The 19,178-nt window shown below is 39.4% G+C and overlaps 1 protein-coding gene across 3 annotated transcripts in view; it reads right to left on the reverse strand.

Annotated features, from left to right (window-relative positions):
* LOC127811414 (phospholipase D zeta 1) overlaps positions 1-19,178 on the reverse strand; it is a 67,400-nt gene that overhangs the window by 40,990 nt on the left and 7,232 nt on the right. The gene's annotated exons all lie outside the window — the stretch shown is intronic.

The raw sequence follows: 19,178 nt of genomic DNA on the forward strand, positions 1-19,178 counted from the left end.
AAAGAAAGGCCTTATAATAGTCAGCCTCATAGCAGTAAGAAATATGAATGAGAGATAATGTTGACATCAGATCATGAAGAGCAGGGAAAGTGTAACACCCAATCCTTTTTTGTTATTATTTCTCATGATTAAATTAATTTCTGAAAGAATATATGAGAAATTATAATTGGAGGAAATGGGCAATTACAATAAAAATTGGGTAAGCAAATACATAATTCGAGGTCAGGGATCGATAATGCGAGACCTCACATACAGTCCAGCACCCAAATAAAAATAAGGGGTTATTTGGAAATATGAACATTGGATTTAGATTCCTTGCATCAAGACAAGTCCAATGACATAAAGATTGGAGAATTCCAGAAATATGTAGTCAGACATGATTTCAAGGTAAAATACTGTGTCACAAAACAAGAAAATCACCTACAAAATGTGATGTGGCATTATTGATTTGCATGAATGACCAAGCATGATCTTTGATTTAGACAATGATGTGTTCGCTTTATAGTTATGAAAAGGTGAGAAAAGGGTGATGCATAAGCAAATTGGTTTAAGAAAAACCAAGGATAAGTGAGGATATTGCTCAGCTGGTTAAGAGATGGGAAAAGAGAGAGGAGATATTTTGGGTTCTCCTCAAGAATACAGTCTTAAATATATATAGGGGCCTTAAAAATTAAAAAGAAATGAAAAGAAGAGGGAGAGATTGATGGAATGAAGGGATTTTGTGAAGGGCATGTAAGATGGCTTGTCTTGGCGGGCATGGCTGGTTTGGGGGTGGGGGTTCTCTTCTATGTGCCATATATACATATATACGAGTACAGTTTGCAAAGAGTGATGGGAACGTCTTTCACATGATTGATTTTTGGTGAGAGAGAAAAGAAATGATAGCTTCAGGTTGAGAAATGTAAGAGAAACATGGGCTAAGGAAAGAGAGAGAAGACCTTGTTCTCTCCGGGTGCATTCATATATGTATAATTCTATATTTACCAATTTAAAATATGAGTGAAGATATAACCAAAAGACCAAAATACCCCCAATGACCCAACATATAAAAAGGTGCCTTAGGATCAAATTCTCCAGTTTGCTCAATATACAACCAAGAGTGACATAAAAGAGAAGAAAAGGAAAGAAAGAGAGAATAAAAGGAGAAAAGGAATTCAAGTTCAACCAAAGTTCTCAAAGAGCTTCATCAAGGTAAGGGTTTATTAGAACCTGAAAATGCATGAAAAATGTTAAGTTTATTTAAAGTTATTTGCTGCATAAGTTACATGGAAAGCATAAAGCATAATCTTAAAATGCAGAAAAGTTAGTTTCTTTTGATTTTCATGAAACCACGGACATAGAAGTTTTAAGTCTTTGGGAGTTTTGTTCACCATGGCTGGGTTAGTCACAATAAGCAGGGAAGCTCTAGATTTGGACATGGTAGCCCATTTAGCTTAGTGAATGTGGTGAGAGAACGGTCAGCTCATCCAATGAGACAAGTTGGAAAATTTCATATTATTGCATCATTTGAGGATTATACATCATGAATCGGGCATAAAAATATGTTTTCTTAACCATTATGGAGTGGCAATACTCATTTTGCACAACGTGATGTCATTGTCATGGCTCTTCCATGAATTTGGTACGCTCCTAGTCTGGAATGGATTAGAAGATGATTTCGGTAAGAACATAATAGAATAGAGAAAGGGAGAAAGAGAGTGAGAAGGAAGAAAGTGAGAGAGAGAGACAGAGGTAAGAGAAGGAAGAAGAAGTTTTTGATATTCAATTCAACGCCAATTCCCCAGCATAGCTTAGGAAAATATATACAATCGGTAGGGTGTAGGTGCTGCCACAACAGATCCCTCCCTCATTCGATTATAACCAACCTTTTATCCTATTCTAGCCCCTCCATGTGGGGAATCTTACTGCCTTGCCTTGCTAATACTAATAGAGGAATTACAGTAGTAAGAGAACAAAATTACAGAAATAAAGAAATTACAGCAGTGAAAGAAAATCAAAATTTTGCTACTCTAATTTGTTGTCCGAATGAGCCTTTCGTGACAATTCCCCCTCCCTAACACCTTTCTTGTCCTCAAGAAATGCTAAGGAGTCTGGCAGCCTTTAGGTATTGTTTGTGTAAATTAGGCAAGTATTCCCAAGTGTTGTTTCCTGTTGTTCCACCTTGCCACTTAACTAGCACTTGGATGAGTGGAACTCCTTGGTTGTAAACCACCCTTCTATCAAAAATTACTTCCGGTTCTTCCACCCTACCGACCTCCTTAGGAATTGTGTGCATTGTTGGGTTCACCTGTTCAGATCCTGTTGTCTTCTTCAGTAAGGAGACATGGAAAACTGGGTACATATGGGTTCCCTCTGGAAGCTGTAGAAGATAAGCCACTTTTCCCACCCTTTCTAGTATGGAAAATGGACCAAAATACTTGGGAGCAAGCTTTGATACCGGCCTCTGAGTAGTAGCCTTCAAGTGGGGTTGCCTTAATCTTAAGTAAACCTTCTCTCCCACCTCAAACTCCCTATCACTTCTCTTCTTATCCACAAATTGCTTCATCCCATTTTGAGCCGAGGCCAACTCTTACTTCAATTGTTGCAATACCATCTTCCTTTGTTGCAAGTATTCTTCTATTGAGGCTATAGTGGGATGCTCTCCTATAGCCGACAATCAGTGTTCTAAAACGCGCTAGGCGCTAGTCGGGCGCCAGACTGGGGCCTAGCGCCTAGGCGGATTGTTTTTTTTTTTTTTTTAATTTTTTATGCGATTTCATGTTATTTTTAGATAAATCAAAGTTAAAGACAAATGAAACTTATATATATATATATATAGAAATTTATATATATATATGTTTATATACATATAAACAATAAACAATATATTTATATATATATATAAACAGTGCCAAGGCGTTGTTTTGTGTTTTGGCCACCTAGGCGCTGCTTGGGCGGCCCACTAGGTGCCACCTAGACCCGATTAATCGGGCTTGGCGCTTAGGATGCCGACTTGCATGTATTTGAGGCGGCAAGGGTCCGCCTAACAACGCTGCTGGCAACAGAGGAGGCTTGTATCCGAAGAGAGCCTCGAATGGGGACATTTTCAGGGAGGAGTGGTTGTTAGAGTTGTACCACCACTGGGCTAAGGAGAGCCATCTATGCTAGCTCTTGGGCTGCAAGATGCAGATACATCTTAAATAAGTTTCCAAGGCTTGATTTACCCGCTCAGTATTTCCATCTGTTTGGGGATGATAAGCGGAAGACGTATTCAACTTAGTTCCCAACGCCCTCATAAGCTATTTCCATAGGATGCTTGTAAAAATCTTGTCACAATCTGAAATAATTGTCTTAGGAATCCCATGCAAAGCTACCACCTGATCCATGAAGATCCTAGCCACTTCTTGGGTTATATAAAGATGGGCAAGTCCTATAAAGTGAGCAAACTTGGTGAATTGGTCCACAACCACCAATATGTTATCTTTCCCTTCTAACTTAGGCAACCCTTCGATGAAATCCCTAGAGACACTAAGCCAAGCTTGCTCGGGCACTAGTAGGGGTTGTAAGAGCCCAGGGTAGGCCACATTCTCATTCTTGCACCTCCTGCAAATGTCACATCCTAACATAAACTTCATTACCTTTGCCCTAAACCCTTGCAAATGAAAGAGTTGTTTCACCCGAAGGTAAGTGTTTTGGATTCCTAAGTGCCCCCTTACTGGAGATTCCTGCAATGATTGCAGGATCCTTTTCTTGAGATCTTCATTATCCCCAATTACAATCCGGCCATGATATCTCAGCATTCTGTCCACCAAGGTATACCCTTCAACCTCCTCAATTCCCATGGCTACCTTCTCCAATATTTCCCTCACTTTTTCATCTCCTTTATAACTCTCTATCACCTGGGCACCATTCGGGAATGACAATGGTTATAGCTGTCGCACTTCCCTCCTCATGACACCTTGAGAGTGCATCTGCAACCACGTTTTCTTTCCCCTTTTTGTACTGTATTGAGTAGTCCAAGCCCATCAATTTGGCCATGCCATTCCTTTGCAATTGTGTTTGTAGTTTCTGCTGTAATAAAAACTTCAAACTTTCGTGGTTCATCTTTATTATAAACCTTCCTACTTCTAGGTAATGCTTCCATTTATCGACAACCATCAACACTGCTAGGAACTTGTTCTCATATATGCTAAGCCCCAAATGTTTAGGGCTCAAAGCTTGGCTTAAGAATGCCAATGGCCATCAACCTTCCTACTTCCAGGTAATGTGTAACACCCCAATTCTCGGGAGCGTTAACGTAACGTAAGATTCCGGGGATAAATTTTTTTCAAACAAAAATCCAACACAAAAAACCATTCCCCGAAGATCCCGTTACACCTTCTCAGTATATCAACTATGAACCATTAATAAACCAAGACAGGTTCACCAACACAAATGCGGAAGCTAGATCGAAACCTCAACAGGTCATAACCAAAACCACTTTATTTATATATAAAGTTGCACCAACGTTTACATGACGTTTTCAAAAGTAAATAACATAACAGAAAAGACATAATGTAAACTATCCGCTAATCGCCGTCACTCCTCGACGATTCCTTTCCCTTTTGCACCGTTGCCTTCACCTGGAACGTTTGAATATTCCAGGGACAAAGTCCAAATTAGATGATGAATCATCTAAGTGAGAGTTCAAAACACATTTTTCATGAATAATGCAAGACATGAAATAAACCAATATACCCGGTAAGCCCTAGCTCAAGAGAATTCCCACGCGCTTAACCCTACCATGGGGAAAAAGCAATCTCTCTAAAAGCTATGCCACCACACCGACTCGACGACACGACGACGCGACGCGATTCTAGCTTAAATGGGGCTGCCAACGCATCTCACCAGAATACGTTCCCACCTTAAGCATCCAGGAACCACCATACAATCCCAACTCCAAAATTTCACATGGACCACCTAGTCGTCCTAGTGCAACTTCCCTGGCCAAACGGCCTGGCACGGAAATCAAAGCGGCTATCCTGACATGCACACCTAGCATCAGATACCCCTATTATTCCGTCACGCCCTTGGAGAATTACGGCTACACTATCCAGACAACATCCTAGGCTGACATCCCACATGAACAACACAGTATGGATCACCTAGTCGTCCTAGTGCAACTTCCCTGACCAAACGGTCTGGCACGGAAACCAAGGCGGCTATCCTGACATGCACACTAGCATCAGATACCCCTATTATTCCGTCACGCCCTTGGAGAATTATGGCTACACTATCCAGACAACATCCGAGGCTGACATTCCATACGTACACATAAAACTCAAGACAATGCCACAATTCACAATTCAATGCATCGTATAAACAACATTTATAAAATGCAATGCACAGTTCAAAACGTTTAGAGACAAACCTCCCTCATAAATCCAACCGTCACCGGTTACCATTTTAATGCACAAAACCATTTTGCATGAAATCATCATATGTTCAGATAGAACAAGCACAATAAATCAAGTTTTGGACGAGAACCACTCATAAGAAAGCCAAATTTTGGTAGCGAACAACTCACCTTGAACGAAACTCAGAACACCTCGAATCTTGTGTCCAACCTCAATTTTCGTGCAACTCCTCAAGTCTTTTAACCAAACCACCTCCTTACAGGTCCTCACGCGCTGCCTAAGTGCTCTACGCGTGTGATGCCTCGCGTATGCTTTAAAAACCCTCTATCCACTAAACCCGAAGCACTCTCGTCTAGCACAAATGTATCACAACTTCGAATGAGAGAATCCTTAGCCTTGAGCCCCTATTTATATGTTTAGGAAACTTAGCCACCAAGAAATATATATTCTGCAATCATTTCAAATCTTTCAAAATCTTTTCCAATCATTCCAAATCTTCTAATATTTTCTATAATCATTCCAAATCTTCTGATATCTTTTGCAAATCATTCCAAAATCTTCTAAGATTCTCTGCAATCATTGTAAATCTTCTATAATCATTCAAAATCTTCTAATATCTTTTGTAATCATTCCAAAATCTTCTAAGATTCTCTGCAATCATTGTAAATCTTCTATAATCATTCAAAATCTTCTAATATCTTTTGTAATCATTCCAAAATCTTCTAAGATTCTCTGCAATCATTGTAAATCTTCTATAATCATTCCAAATCTTCTAATATCTTTTATATATTCATTCCAAAATCTTGTAAGATCTTCTGCAATCATTGCTATCCAAATCAAATCTTTTCTTATTCAATCAAATCTTATACAAATCTTATCCTTAAAGTTATCATGAGCCTTCATCTTATCTCTAACGTCATCATGAGACTTCATCCTTATCTCTAAAGTCATTTATGAAGCTTTTTTCCTGAATCTCCCAAATGCCCCTAGTAAAAAGATTTCAAGAATTACACTTTGGCCCGAACTTTTGGATAATTGCACTTAGACCCTTTTCAACACGGTCCCCGGGCTAATTTTTAATTGCATTTTAGTCCCTGAAAAATGGACTAATTGCGCTAATGCCCCTAATTTTTCGGTAAATTACACTTTTACCCCCAACCTCAAAAATTACGATTTTGCCCCCGGCTCAAAAACTGAATTTCTCTTTAAAGACCTTTATAACCCTTTGAAATATCCCAAAACACTCTCTTTAAAATTCCGAAAAAATATCGTTTCGATCTCCCTCCGTCAATTTCAAAAAAATTGCACTTAGGCCCGAATCTTCGTTTTAGCTACAAACCCTTTTATTTCTTCCAAAAACTACTGAAGGGTTACTCTATATGCCAAATATGAACTTCCTTGGGGTTCCATTGACTTCCCAGATGCCCCGTATGATAATTCGGTATTTCAGCCTAAATCACAATTGCCTTTTTTTAGCTGTACCGGGAGCCGTTCCCGATCCAACTTCTTTTGATGCCTAAGATCATAACTTGTCTTACTTGTCGATACTATACCATTTTCCTTGGCTATCTAGGGTCCAGGGTATTCCCTCTGACTAATTCAATCGTCCAAAGTTGCGTTAGTGTACCCTATAGTCTTATTTTCCACAAAGTCCATTTATGCCCTTCATCAAATATTATTTATGACCTCAAATCATTCTCGGGTATTACATAATGCCTCCATTTATCTACAACCATCTACTCTGCTAGGAACTCCTTCTCATATATGCTAAGCCCCAAATGTTCAGGGCTCAAAGCTTGGCTTAAGAATGCCAATAGCCTCCCTTCTTGAGCTAGGACCACCCCTATGCCACTCCCACAAGCATATTTATCTCAAGGACAAAGGGCTTACTAAAGTTAGGCAGCCCTAATATCAGTACCCCACTCATAGCTTCCTTCAACTTCTCAAAGGCCTCTTCTACCTCAAGTCCCCAACTGAAATTCCCCTTCTTGCACAATTCAGTTAGGGGTTTGTTAATGATCCTATAGTTTCTTACAAACCGGCGATAATATCCAGTAAGTCCTAGGAATCCCCTCAAAGCTCTTACTGAATCATGCCTCAGCCAAGACACCATGGCTTCCACTTTTTTTGGATCAGTACTAACTCCCTCCTTGGATATGATGTGCCCTAAATATTCTACCTGTCATTGACCAAATGCACACTTAGATTTCTTAATGAAAAGCTTGTTAGATCTGAGGATATCCGAAGTGGTCCTAAGGTGAATTAGGTGTTGGTCAAGGGAAGGGCTGTAGATGAGTATATCATCAAAGAACACAAGTATAAACTTTCAAAGATAGAGCTCAAATATTCTGTTCATTAAGGATTGAAAAGTGGCCGAGGCATTGGTGAGCCCAAATGGCATCACCAAGAATTCAAAGTGCAAGTGGTGAGTCCTAAAAGTTGTCTTATGTACATCCTCCAAACCCATCCGAATTTGGTGATATCCTGAACGCAAGTCAAGCTTTGAAAAGAATCGGGCATGGTGAAGTTCATCTAAAAGGTCTTCCACCAAAGGTATAGGGAATTTGTCTTTGATGGTCATGGCATTAAGTTGGCGGTAGTCCACACAAAATCGCCATGATCCATCCTTTTTCTTGACTAATAGGATAGGAGAAGCAAATGGGCTTTGGCTAGGTCTAATGATGGATTGTTGGAGTATTTCCCTAACCATTTTCTCTATTTTGTTCTTTTGAAGTGGAGGATATCGATAGGATCTCACATTAACGGGTTCGGTGTTTGGTTTTAAATGAATTGTACGGTCAAATGATTTGTTAGGAGGTAGGGATTTAGGTTCCATGAAAAGGTCCTCATATTCTACTAGCAATTCATTAATACAATCCAAGTGATTTACCTGGTCATGGAGTTCCATGGGTGAACTAATAGTCAAGTAGGCATTTTTGTGACCTCGTAATTCCTCAGCTACTACAATGGAGAAGAGACTAGTCAACTGACTCCATTTTCCTTTAAGTACTGTCTGCAACCTTTTCCTTGTTATCATCTTGCATGTCCCAACCTGTTTACCCCCTATCAATATCATCTTTCTTCCCTCCTTTTCAAATGATACCTCCATCTAGTTAAAGTCAAGGCTAATTGGGCTTACTCCTTTCATCCAATCCACCCCCAAGACTACATTACAGCCCCCCAACTGTAACAACCTTAGGTCTGCTTCAAATTTCTCCCCCTGCATAGCCCAGCAGAACCCATTACAAGCTGAGGTACTCATCACCCTTTGGCCATTAGCTACGGTCACACTCAAGGGTGGTGTCCTTGTGAGTTGACACTTCAATCTTTTGGTCGTGCTTTCATCCAAAAAGCTATGCGTACTCCCACTATCAATTAAGATCATCAGGTCGTTTCCCTTAATTTGTCCTTCTACCTTTATTATTTTGTTGTTGGCTACCCCTTTCAAGGCATGAATGGATATTTCCCCATTGTCCTCCTTTACCCTTTCTTCACAATCCTCTTCTTCTGTTAACTCTTGGTCAGTTTCCTCATCCCCTTCTAGCAGTAGTATCTGCCCCTTACACTGATGTCTTGCATGATACTTCTCCCCACACTAAAAGCACAAGCCCACTAATCTCCTATGTTTTCTCAATTGCTCTCCAAAAGGAGCTGGGTTAAGGCCTACCACCCTCTTCACCCCCACTATTTCCCTTTACCAAATCCCAGTTAAGGTTCCTTCCAACCATACTGGATGATCCTACCACCATTCCCCTTATTTGCTACCTTTGCTTCCTCATTAAGGCTTCTACCACCAACTCCTGCAGCCTAGCATTCTCTGAAGCTTGCTCCACCGACTGAGGTCTCAACACCTTCACCATTAGCCTGAGCTCATCATTGAGACCACTCAAATAGCTTGACACAAAGTAAGTCTCTGAGAGATGAGGATTATGTTGGATCATGAGAGATCTCAACTCCTCAAAACGTTTCTGGTAGCTCTCCACACTACCGGTTTGCCTTAGTTTGTTGAACTCTTCTATGATGTCCACCATGCTTCTCTTCCCAAACCTTTCACATATCCTTTCAAAAAATTCCTCCCATGTGTAAATCCTCCCTTGTCTAATGCTCCCTTGGTACCAAGCGTCAACCACCTCATTGAAATAGGCTGCAACCAATGGTACTCTCTGCCTCTCGGTAATACCATACCACTCAAACATCCTTTCACATTTCCTCAGCCACCATCGAGGATTGACTCCCTCAAACATGGGGAATCTCCATCCCAAGGCATCGGAAATCCTGGATGCTAAGGATTTACAGGGCCTTCTTTAGGGTTCACCTCAATCTCTGAGGTACCCTATCCCCTATTCATCCTATTCCTCTATAGAATTGGTTTTGTACGCTCTCTAGGTGGGAAATCAGGGGACAATCTTACCGGATTTTGGTGAGCAAACATGACCGTGAACTGTTGCAATTGTGCACCCCGTTCATCTCGCGCCCTTGCAATGGAACCTTCCAACCTCCGCTCCAATCCATCCATGGTGCTCTCCACTCGACGGTCCAACGCCATGATCACTTCGTGACTTCGAGTGGCCCCTAATTCCAACTGATCAATCTGGTTTTGGCATTCGGACATGGATGAACTGGCTTGTTGCAGTTGGGACTCTAAGTTCTTCATTCGTGTCCCCTCAAACATCATTTTCTTCCTCAGTAACTGACCAAGAAATAGTAGCTCTGATACCAAAATGTCACAGCTCTTTCGTGAATTTGGTACACTCCTAGTCTGGAATGGATTAGGAGATGATTTCAGTAAGAACATAATAGAACGGAGCAAGGGAGAAAGAGAGTGAGAAGAAAGAGAGAGAGAGAGAGAGAGAGGGGTAAGAGAAGGAAGAAGAAGTTTTTGATATTCAATTCAATGCCAATTCCCCAGCATAGCTTAGGAGAATATATACAACCGGTAGGGTGTGGGTGCTGCCACGACAGATCCCTCCCTCATTCGATTATAACCAACCTTTTGTCCTATTCCAGCCCCTCCACGTGGGGAATCTTATTGCCTTGCCTAGCTAATACTAATAGAGGAATTACAATTGTAAGAGAACAAAATTACAGCAATAAAGGAAATACACCAGTCAAAGAAAATCAAAATTTTGCTACTCTAATTCATTGTCCGAATGAGCCTTCTGTGATAGTCATGACCCCAAGGATCCCCAGGGATAGATTAGTAAATATAATAGTAGTAGCTTACATGCATTACTATATTGTACAACTATTTTGAGGGTTTACTAGGGCAATAATTGTAATTTTCTTTCCTTTTCTGTTATAAATCTTTGTCCTTAGCTATGGGCAGTTATACTTATTGTTATACTGCACATGGGTGCATGTGGGAGGCTGTTACGCAATATAAGCCACAACTAAGGATGGAAAGGCATTATGTGAAATGATATTGAATTCTCTCAATTTCCCTCTCATGAATTCTCTCTAATCTCTTTCTAAACTCCGTCTCCCGATCCCTCTGATTTCTCTCTAATCTCTTCCTTTCTCTGTTCTATCTACTATCTCCCCCAATTCTGTCCAATTCCCCCTCCAATCCCTTCAGTTCTTGGTCCTAATTCCCTCGGGTTCTTTCAATTTCCAAGCCAAACCTTAGGCTAAACCCTAGGTACACGACACGTGATTAAATGAAGCCAGCACTTCTAAAAGCAAAGAGAAAATGGAAGATTGAAGGAGAAATTTTAAAAGCATTATTATCTTGGTAGAGACATTTTTTTTGTAAAAAAGAAAAAGATTATGCTATACCATTTGGCCATTAAGGAGAAGCCATACAAAAAATTTGTGTTTGTATGAGTACCTAAATCTCAAGACTTCTGGGAAATTGATGGTTATGTATTAGTGGTAAGATTATATAATTTTTCTAATGATTTTTCTCATGGATGGTCGAATGCTGGAGGGATGGTTTGTAGATATTCTTATTACATTTTGTTAAGATGTTTGGCTCACTGGACACTTGAAATGATAAGATGTATTGTTGAGCTATTATAGTGTGATGATTATACATACCATCTTGTTTATATAGTAAATTTATGTTAAAAAAAAAACAGAAAAAGAAGAGATCATGGTACTAAAAGGAAAGGATTTCACTTCAGCCAGGCGATCAGGGGCTTGAAAGGCTGTTTTTGGGGCTAAAACAGTGTATTAAAAAGGGTACAGATGATAGATGGAAAAGAGAAAATAATAATATATGGGGATCCTAGGGAAATGTCCCCCTAGGACCCAAGCTCCCCAGCTACGGGGTTTTCTCTGGGCAGCATCCCAAATTGGGGGACATCATCCCGTGTGATTGCCCCTAGGTAAACATGTCAAACGGACTGAGCCGAAGGCCCACCCTTTTGGCCCCTGTTCAACAAGTTGGCCTAGCCCAGCTCGTTAGTGGAACAGGCGAAGATTGTGCCTAGCCTGTTGTCAGATCCTCGACCGTTTAGGTAGGATTAAGAATTAGAGAGAATTTAGAGGGAGAGTTTAGATGGAAGGAAGGGGAACAACAAGAAACAAGGAGAATGTTCGAGAGAAAGGGAGAGAAAGATAACAGAAAGTGAGTGGGAAAGATAACAACAAAGAATTCAATTCATTTCTCAACCTGCTTTCCCTCCTCTACATCTGGCTTATTTATAGCCTAGCAATACATTTATCCGAAATGTACAATCCAGTAAAGCACAACCACTTAACAACTAAGTACAAGCAATACAAGCAGCAAGCATAAGAAAAGAAATACGACGACTCTATGACCCTTCTGCCCCAAGGAATGTGATACTTGCTAACCAAACCAAGGGCTCGGCTCAGCCCATGAGCCCTCCTAGAGCGAGTCAAGCCCAATAGAAGCTTGCTAGGCTAGCCCATTCCACTTTTAATAGTTTCCAATTCCACTTTTAAAAGTAGTATTAAATTTTATAAATATTTATAAGTTACAAAAATTACATCATATTTCGAATTCAAACTCCAATAGTTGTATATGAGATATATATTTATTTATTTATGTATTTAGAATTTTTTTAAGGTGAGTATGTCTTTTTGTGCATGAGATATAAATGTTCTTGTAAAAAGTGTAAAATCATGTATGAGGTATAAATTATTTGAGATTTAATGATTGTCATTGTGAATTTTTGACATTGTCTACATAATTTTTTAAGTATTAGAGTTATTAAATTAAATATCAAAAATTCAAATTCAAAATGAATTTTTTATACTTTCATTTTTTCTATAAAATCAAAATTTGGCTGGGCCCAATAGGCTAAGCCCACAAGCTAGGTTGAGCCCTTAGATGAACCAGATTGCGGGCCCAAAAATGCTAGGCTTGGCTTGACCCTATATAAATGAGCAAGCCAAGTCAAGCCCAGCTCGCTATAGTATAAGTCAAGCCAAGCCATGCTCGTCACAGATTAGGTGAGCCCACAGGCCACCCAGCCCATTTGACATCTCTACCCTAGGGATAGCATCTCTAATTAGGGGTGCATTCTTATGATCGTAATTCCAGGTTTCATGTCCCACTTGGATATCTCGCGATTCCCCCATAGAAAAAAAAACAATAATAAACTCCAATAATTCCACTGGATTTCACGGGGGAAAGAAATCAAAGACACCACATAGATGAATGAAAAATCAACATGCTCGATGACCTTGAAGATCCTAAAACCCCACATGAGAAAAACTAAGTTTCTAAGAACTCACCCTCTACTCACTCCAATATCAACATGTTGAGCTGTGGTTCATTTCCAACACCCCCATCGACACCGCCATCACTAGATTCCCCATAATTACTATTACAGTCACATAACTCAAACATCCCCACTACACATCAATCTAATTTGGAACACAGAATGAGCACAAGTTACTTCCCACAATTACTATTATAGTCAGAAGACACAACACCTCCTTTACATGTCCATCTACCTTTAGAACCAAGATTGAGCATAAATTACTTCCCCTCTTCACAGTACAAAAATGAAATCCCATTACATTATGTAGAAGAGACTTCACGGTCCTCACCTCAATCCTTTAAATGGGAAATACCCAAGACAAAAGGAAAGTATCTGTCCTAGAGTTCAGAATTCTGCAGAACCTCACAAACAACACGAACTCTTTCTGCCACAACAAAACCCAGTAGCCTATATTATTATACACAGAAGGTCAAACCTCCAAAGCCATCCTTCATCTTGTCAACAATGTCTATGGCTGACCATCTTAGTTACAAAACCAGTCTCCTATCATCTAAAAATAATTTTCTACAGCAAGAGTTTGCATAGGATGTAGAAGAAATCAATATAAACCATCAAAATTCAATAGACCACACCAGACAATGCAAGCTACAATAGAACTCATAAAAGAGAGTTAGTTCACTCCCCATTTGAATTTTCTCCAAAATGATTCATAGACTACACTTGTCTCACTCTCCTTTTTGACTAAAACAGCTAAGGGAAAAAAAGGGTTGGGAAGAGGAGGGGGGGGGACAATATAATTGGAAAGCAAATTCCACCCTGTGATGTGCCAGACACCCAGTAAGGAATGAAAACAGTGTCATAATCAACCAAGATACATAGTACTTGTTAGTTCAAATTAACAGTTACATTTATGTTTGTGATTGCATTGAATATGAATTTAAATTTGTTGGAATAATGGAAATGGAAGACTTACTCGGCTAATGGGAACACAATTGAATAAAGAAGATTATGTTTCCTAATGTAGATATGGAATGTACAGTTAGTTTTTTTTCTGTATTACTTAGCTGCCTAATTAGTTGGTTTCCTAATTGTATGAATTTCCTTAATAGCTAGTTTCCTTAGAAGATAGATTGATAGTTTTCTTATGAAGGTGTCATGATTCACCTTAATATGACTGTAAATCTATACCATGAATATACAAGAATTCCTACATGGTATCAGAGCCATCTTTCTAGGGCTTTTTTCTCCGGCCTTCATTGCCTTCCTCATTTCCAGCCTTCTTTGCCTCTCCAACCTTCATTGCCGATCTCTAGCCTTCATTGCCACATACTTCTTGTTCTGCCTACATTGAAGCCTTTCTTAATCATTCTCCCTTCTTCATCACAATATGTCAACCGTTTCTTAGGATTCTATCTCAACTGCCATGGGTGAACTGTCGGCCTCACCTACGACTGCCACCATAGCAAGAACTGGAAGCGATTTCCAAAGTATAAATCCTTTGTATCGGCTTGATGGAACTAACCACCTGCAGTGGAGTCAAGTAGTTCGCTCTTTTCTCGAAGGAAGAGGGAAGATAGGACATCTTACCGATCCCAACCCGAAAGAAAAAGATCCAAGATTCAGGGCATGGGATGAAGAAGATTTGATGATTATGTCCTAGTTATAGAATTCCATGAAACCAGAGATTAGTAAAAATTTGACATTTCTTACCACTGCAAAGGAAATATGGAAAAATTTACTGTAGACTTACTCCAAGAAGAAAGATGCAGCATTGATCTATAAGCTAAAGAATCAAGTAAGTTCTACCAAACAAGGGGGAATGTCTATCACTAAGTATTACAACCAAATGACTGGATTTTGGCTAGAAATAGATCACAACCATAATATGAAACTAGAATGCAACCATGACATTCAAGTGGTCCAAGAATTACTTGAAAATGATCGAGTATTTGAATTTCTTGTGAGATTGAATTTCGAGTATGATCAAATCAAAGTTCAAATCCTTGGTAAGGTTTCTACACCAACTCTTCATGAATGCTTCTCAATTATTCATGCTAAAGAGAGTTGATGAGGTGTTATGTTGGAACCTCATATACAAGAGGCTGCAACAATGAACTCTCATAGACTTGGGGAAGGAGGGAATAAAGAAAACAATAATTTGCGGCCAGCTGAATTAAGGAAACAATCTAGCAAAGATGGATTGTGGTGCACTTACTGCAACAAACCTCGCCACACTAGTGAGAACTGTTTTAAACTACATGGTAAGGCCCAAGTTTTGGCACAAACAGGAGGATTCAAGGGCCAAGTAAACAGCCAAGCTAATGAGCCCAATAAAGAGCAGTCACTAATTGACATTGCATAGCTAGACAAGGAAGAGTCTACATAATTCAACAAAGAAGACATAGGAAAATTGAGACGTCTTCTTGAATCCCTGAATAAATCTACAGGTTCTTGTTCTCTTACCAAAAGTGGTATGTGTTATGACTAATTCTTTTAAAGCATCACATACTAAAACAGGTAGATGGGTTGTACATTCAATCGGCAATTGATGATATGACTCGTGATATCTCTTTTTTTAATTCATACAAACCAACCCTAGGAAACCAGAAAATTATTGTAGCTGATGGTTCTCCCACTAACATTGCTAGACAAGGAAGTCTTCATTTTACTCCTTCCATATCTCTTACAAATGTCCTTTGTATCCCTAATCTTTTAACTAATCTAAAAAATTATTAAAGAACTCCATTGCAAAATAACATTCTTTCACTCTCATTGTGTGCTTCAGGATCAAGTCTCAAGGAATAAAATTGGATTTGCTTGAAAGTGTGATGGGTTGTACTACCTTGAGGATCTTGGCAATGGTTGAATAAAGGGAAACTAGTCTCCTTTCCCTCAAGCCCTTTCAACCACATCTAATAATAAATAATCTGGGCACAACATCTTCGTCTTGGTCATCCACTTTTTTCTCTCCTAAAACATATGTTTCCATTATCGTTTAAAGATATGGTTGTGCCAGATTTTCAGTCTAAGGTGTGTCAATTTGCTAAACACTATCGTACTTCAGTCCCTATAAATTCAATGAAATGCAGTAAGCCTTTTACTTTGATACATTCTAATCTTTTGGGGCTAGCAAAAATTCCTTATATTCATGGGACAAAGGTGGTTTGTCACTTTTATTAATGATTGCAATAGGACTACTTAGTTGTTCTTAATGAAAGACAAGTTTGAAGTTAGTTCACTGCTTCCTCAATTCCAAAAATTGATTTTTACTCAATTTAGAGCAAAAATAAAATGGTTTTACTCAGATAATGCCAAGAATTATTCCAATCAAAATCTATCTTCCTTTTTTATCAAGGATGATATTATTCATGAATCTTCGTGTATTGAAACTCCACAACAAAATGAAGTGGCAGAACGGAAAAATTGTCTTGTCCTAGAAGTCACTCATGCACTTCTTTTACAATCCAACACTCCACAATTCCTATGGGGGGAAGCAGTTCTAACAGCTACTTATCCAATAAATTGTCTTCCTTCTAAAGTCCTAGCCAATCATCATCCTATACATATCCTATCCAACCATTTTACAGACATTGTATCTACCAGAAATCTGTCCCCAAAAGTATTTGGCTGTGTTGTTTTCTTGCATATTTGCAAAACTCAACGATCTAAATTGGAACCCCGGGCAAAGAAGTGCATCTTTGTTGGTTACTCTTCTATCTAAAAGGGTTATGAATGTTATGATCCTTCTACTCGACGCACCTATGTTTCTCTTGATGTCACATTCAATGAGTCTCAACCTTTTTATAGATCTCCTCACACCCATCTTCAAGGGGAGCAATCTAGAGACAAAGATGTGTGCTCGGGTTCCACCTCCTTTCTAGAGCTCCATGCAAACCTTCTTGATAAACCATCATCATCTTCATCATCATCACAAACCTTTCCCAATGTTATCATCCCAAAAACGATTGAACAGGTTACAAAAACAATTCATCATCATCACAAACCTTTCCCAATGTTATCATCCCAAAAACGATTAAACAGGTTACAAAAACAATTGAACAGGTTGTAGATGACACTACTACGAAAGACGTTGCAGCAACTGATAGTGTCAACATTGAACCTACCAATGCCATTGAACCAGCCAATGTTTGTGAACTTGCTAATGACACTGCAAATGTCCTTGAACTTACCAATGTCACTGCAAATGTTCTTGAACCTGCCAATGCTATTGAACCTACTAATGACACAGCCAATGTCCATGAATATGCTTGAATCCATACCACTTTAAAGCCACTAAGGCAGTATTCAAGAAAAGTACAACCCTCATAGCCTCTCAAGCAAGTCCAAGAATCAACTCCAAGCCTAGGTAATGTAAACACTTTGAACTTGTTCAATTCTGAAACTGACAATACTATTGTTTATGATCCTAATTCAAATTGTGAACTCTATCTTCCTATGGCCCGGAGAAAAGGAACACGAAAGTGTACCCAACATCCTATAGTTAATTTCATCTCCTCACATAGACTATCCTCCCAGCACAAAAGCTTTCTCTCCACCTAGAACTCAATCAAAATACCCAAAACAGTATATGATGCTTTAAGGGACAGGAACTGGACATATGCAATGAAGGAGGAAATGAGAGCTTTGGAGAAGAATAAAACATGGGAAATTGTGGTGTGTCCCAAGGAAAAGAAAGAAATTGGCTACAAATGGGTCTACACTGTTAAATTTAAGTCAGATGGAGCTATTGAACGGTACAAGGTAAGACTAGTTGCAAAAGGCTACACACAAACCTAGAGATGGGAAATGGGCGGGCCAACCCGGCCCGCATCCCGCTTGGCCCACCAATTTGGTGGGCCGGGCCAAATTTGGCCCACGACGGAGATGGGCCGGGCTAAGGAAATGGAAACTTGGGCCCGACACGGCCCTATGGCCCTTAATAAATGGGCCAAAGTGGGCCGGGCTGGCCCGTGGGCCTGCTGGGCAAGGCCGGCCCGTAGGCCTGGCTATTTGGGCCGGCCCGTGAGCCATTTATTTTTAATTTTTTAATATATAATTTTTTAAATATATTTTTTTATTTTTTCCCAAATGTAACTAATATTTTTTAAAATATGTTTATTAATGTTTACTTATAATTTTGATGTTTGTAAAATTATGATGTTTACAGTAAACATTATGTTTACAAAAATTACACTAAAATTATGTTTACAAACATAATTATGTTTACAAACATTACAATAAAATTATGTTTACAAGAAACATAATTTTTAATTATTATGTTTATAATTATTAAATACAAACATAATTTTTTAAATATTTTTTTATTTTTTGGTGGGCCGGGCCGAGCCATTTTAGTGGGACGGCCCACGGGCTATTTTGGTGGGCCGGGCCGCGAGCCACATATTGTTGGCCTGGCACGGCCCTCATTTTGCTAGGCGGGCCAGCCCGGCCCGTTTGCTACAGTAATGGGCCGGGCTATGAGGCGGGCCGGCCTATTTCCCACCTCTACACAAACCTACGGGGTGGATTATCAAGAGACTTTTGCACCGGTGGCAAAAATGAACACAGTGATAATTCTATTATCACTAGCAATACATTTTGGCTGAGATATGATGTAAAAAATGCATTTCTTCACGGAGACCTAGGAGAAGAGGTGTACATGGAGCCACCATCAAGTTTTTGATGGCAAGTATGGTCCTAATAAAGTTTGCAAACTAAAGAAAGCCTTGTATGGACTAAAACAATCTCTGCGAGTCTGGTTCGAAGATTCACTAAGGCTATGATGCAGTTTGGGTATAAGCAGAGTGATGGTGACCATACTTTATTTGTGAAATATTCGAGTAAGGGAAATATTACAATCCTATTGGTATATGTTGATGAAATTATAGTTACTCTGTGTGATGAGGAAAAAAAACTGAGGCTGAAAACACAATTGGCTCGAGAATTTGAAATGAAAGAGTTAGGGAAACTGAAATACTTCCGCAAAATTGAAGTGGCATATTCCAAACAAGGGATATTTATATCCCAACGGAAGTATATTCTTGACCTGCTCAAGGAAACAGGTACCCTTGGACGTAAACCAGTGAGTACACCTATTGATCAAAAACCATAG

Source organism: Diospyros lotus, chromosome 10 (assembly GCF_014633365.1).
Source record: "Diospyros lotus cultivar Yz01 chromosome 10, ASM1463336v1, whole genome shotgun sequence".
In the NCBI taxonomy this organism is placed as follows: Eukaryota; Viridiplantae; Streptophyta; class Magnoliopsida; order Ericales; family Ebenaceae; genus Diospyros; species Diospyros lotus.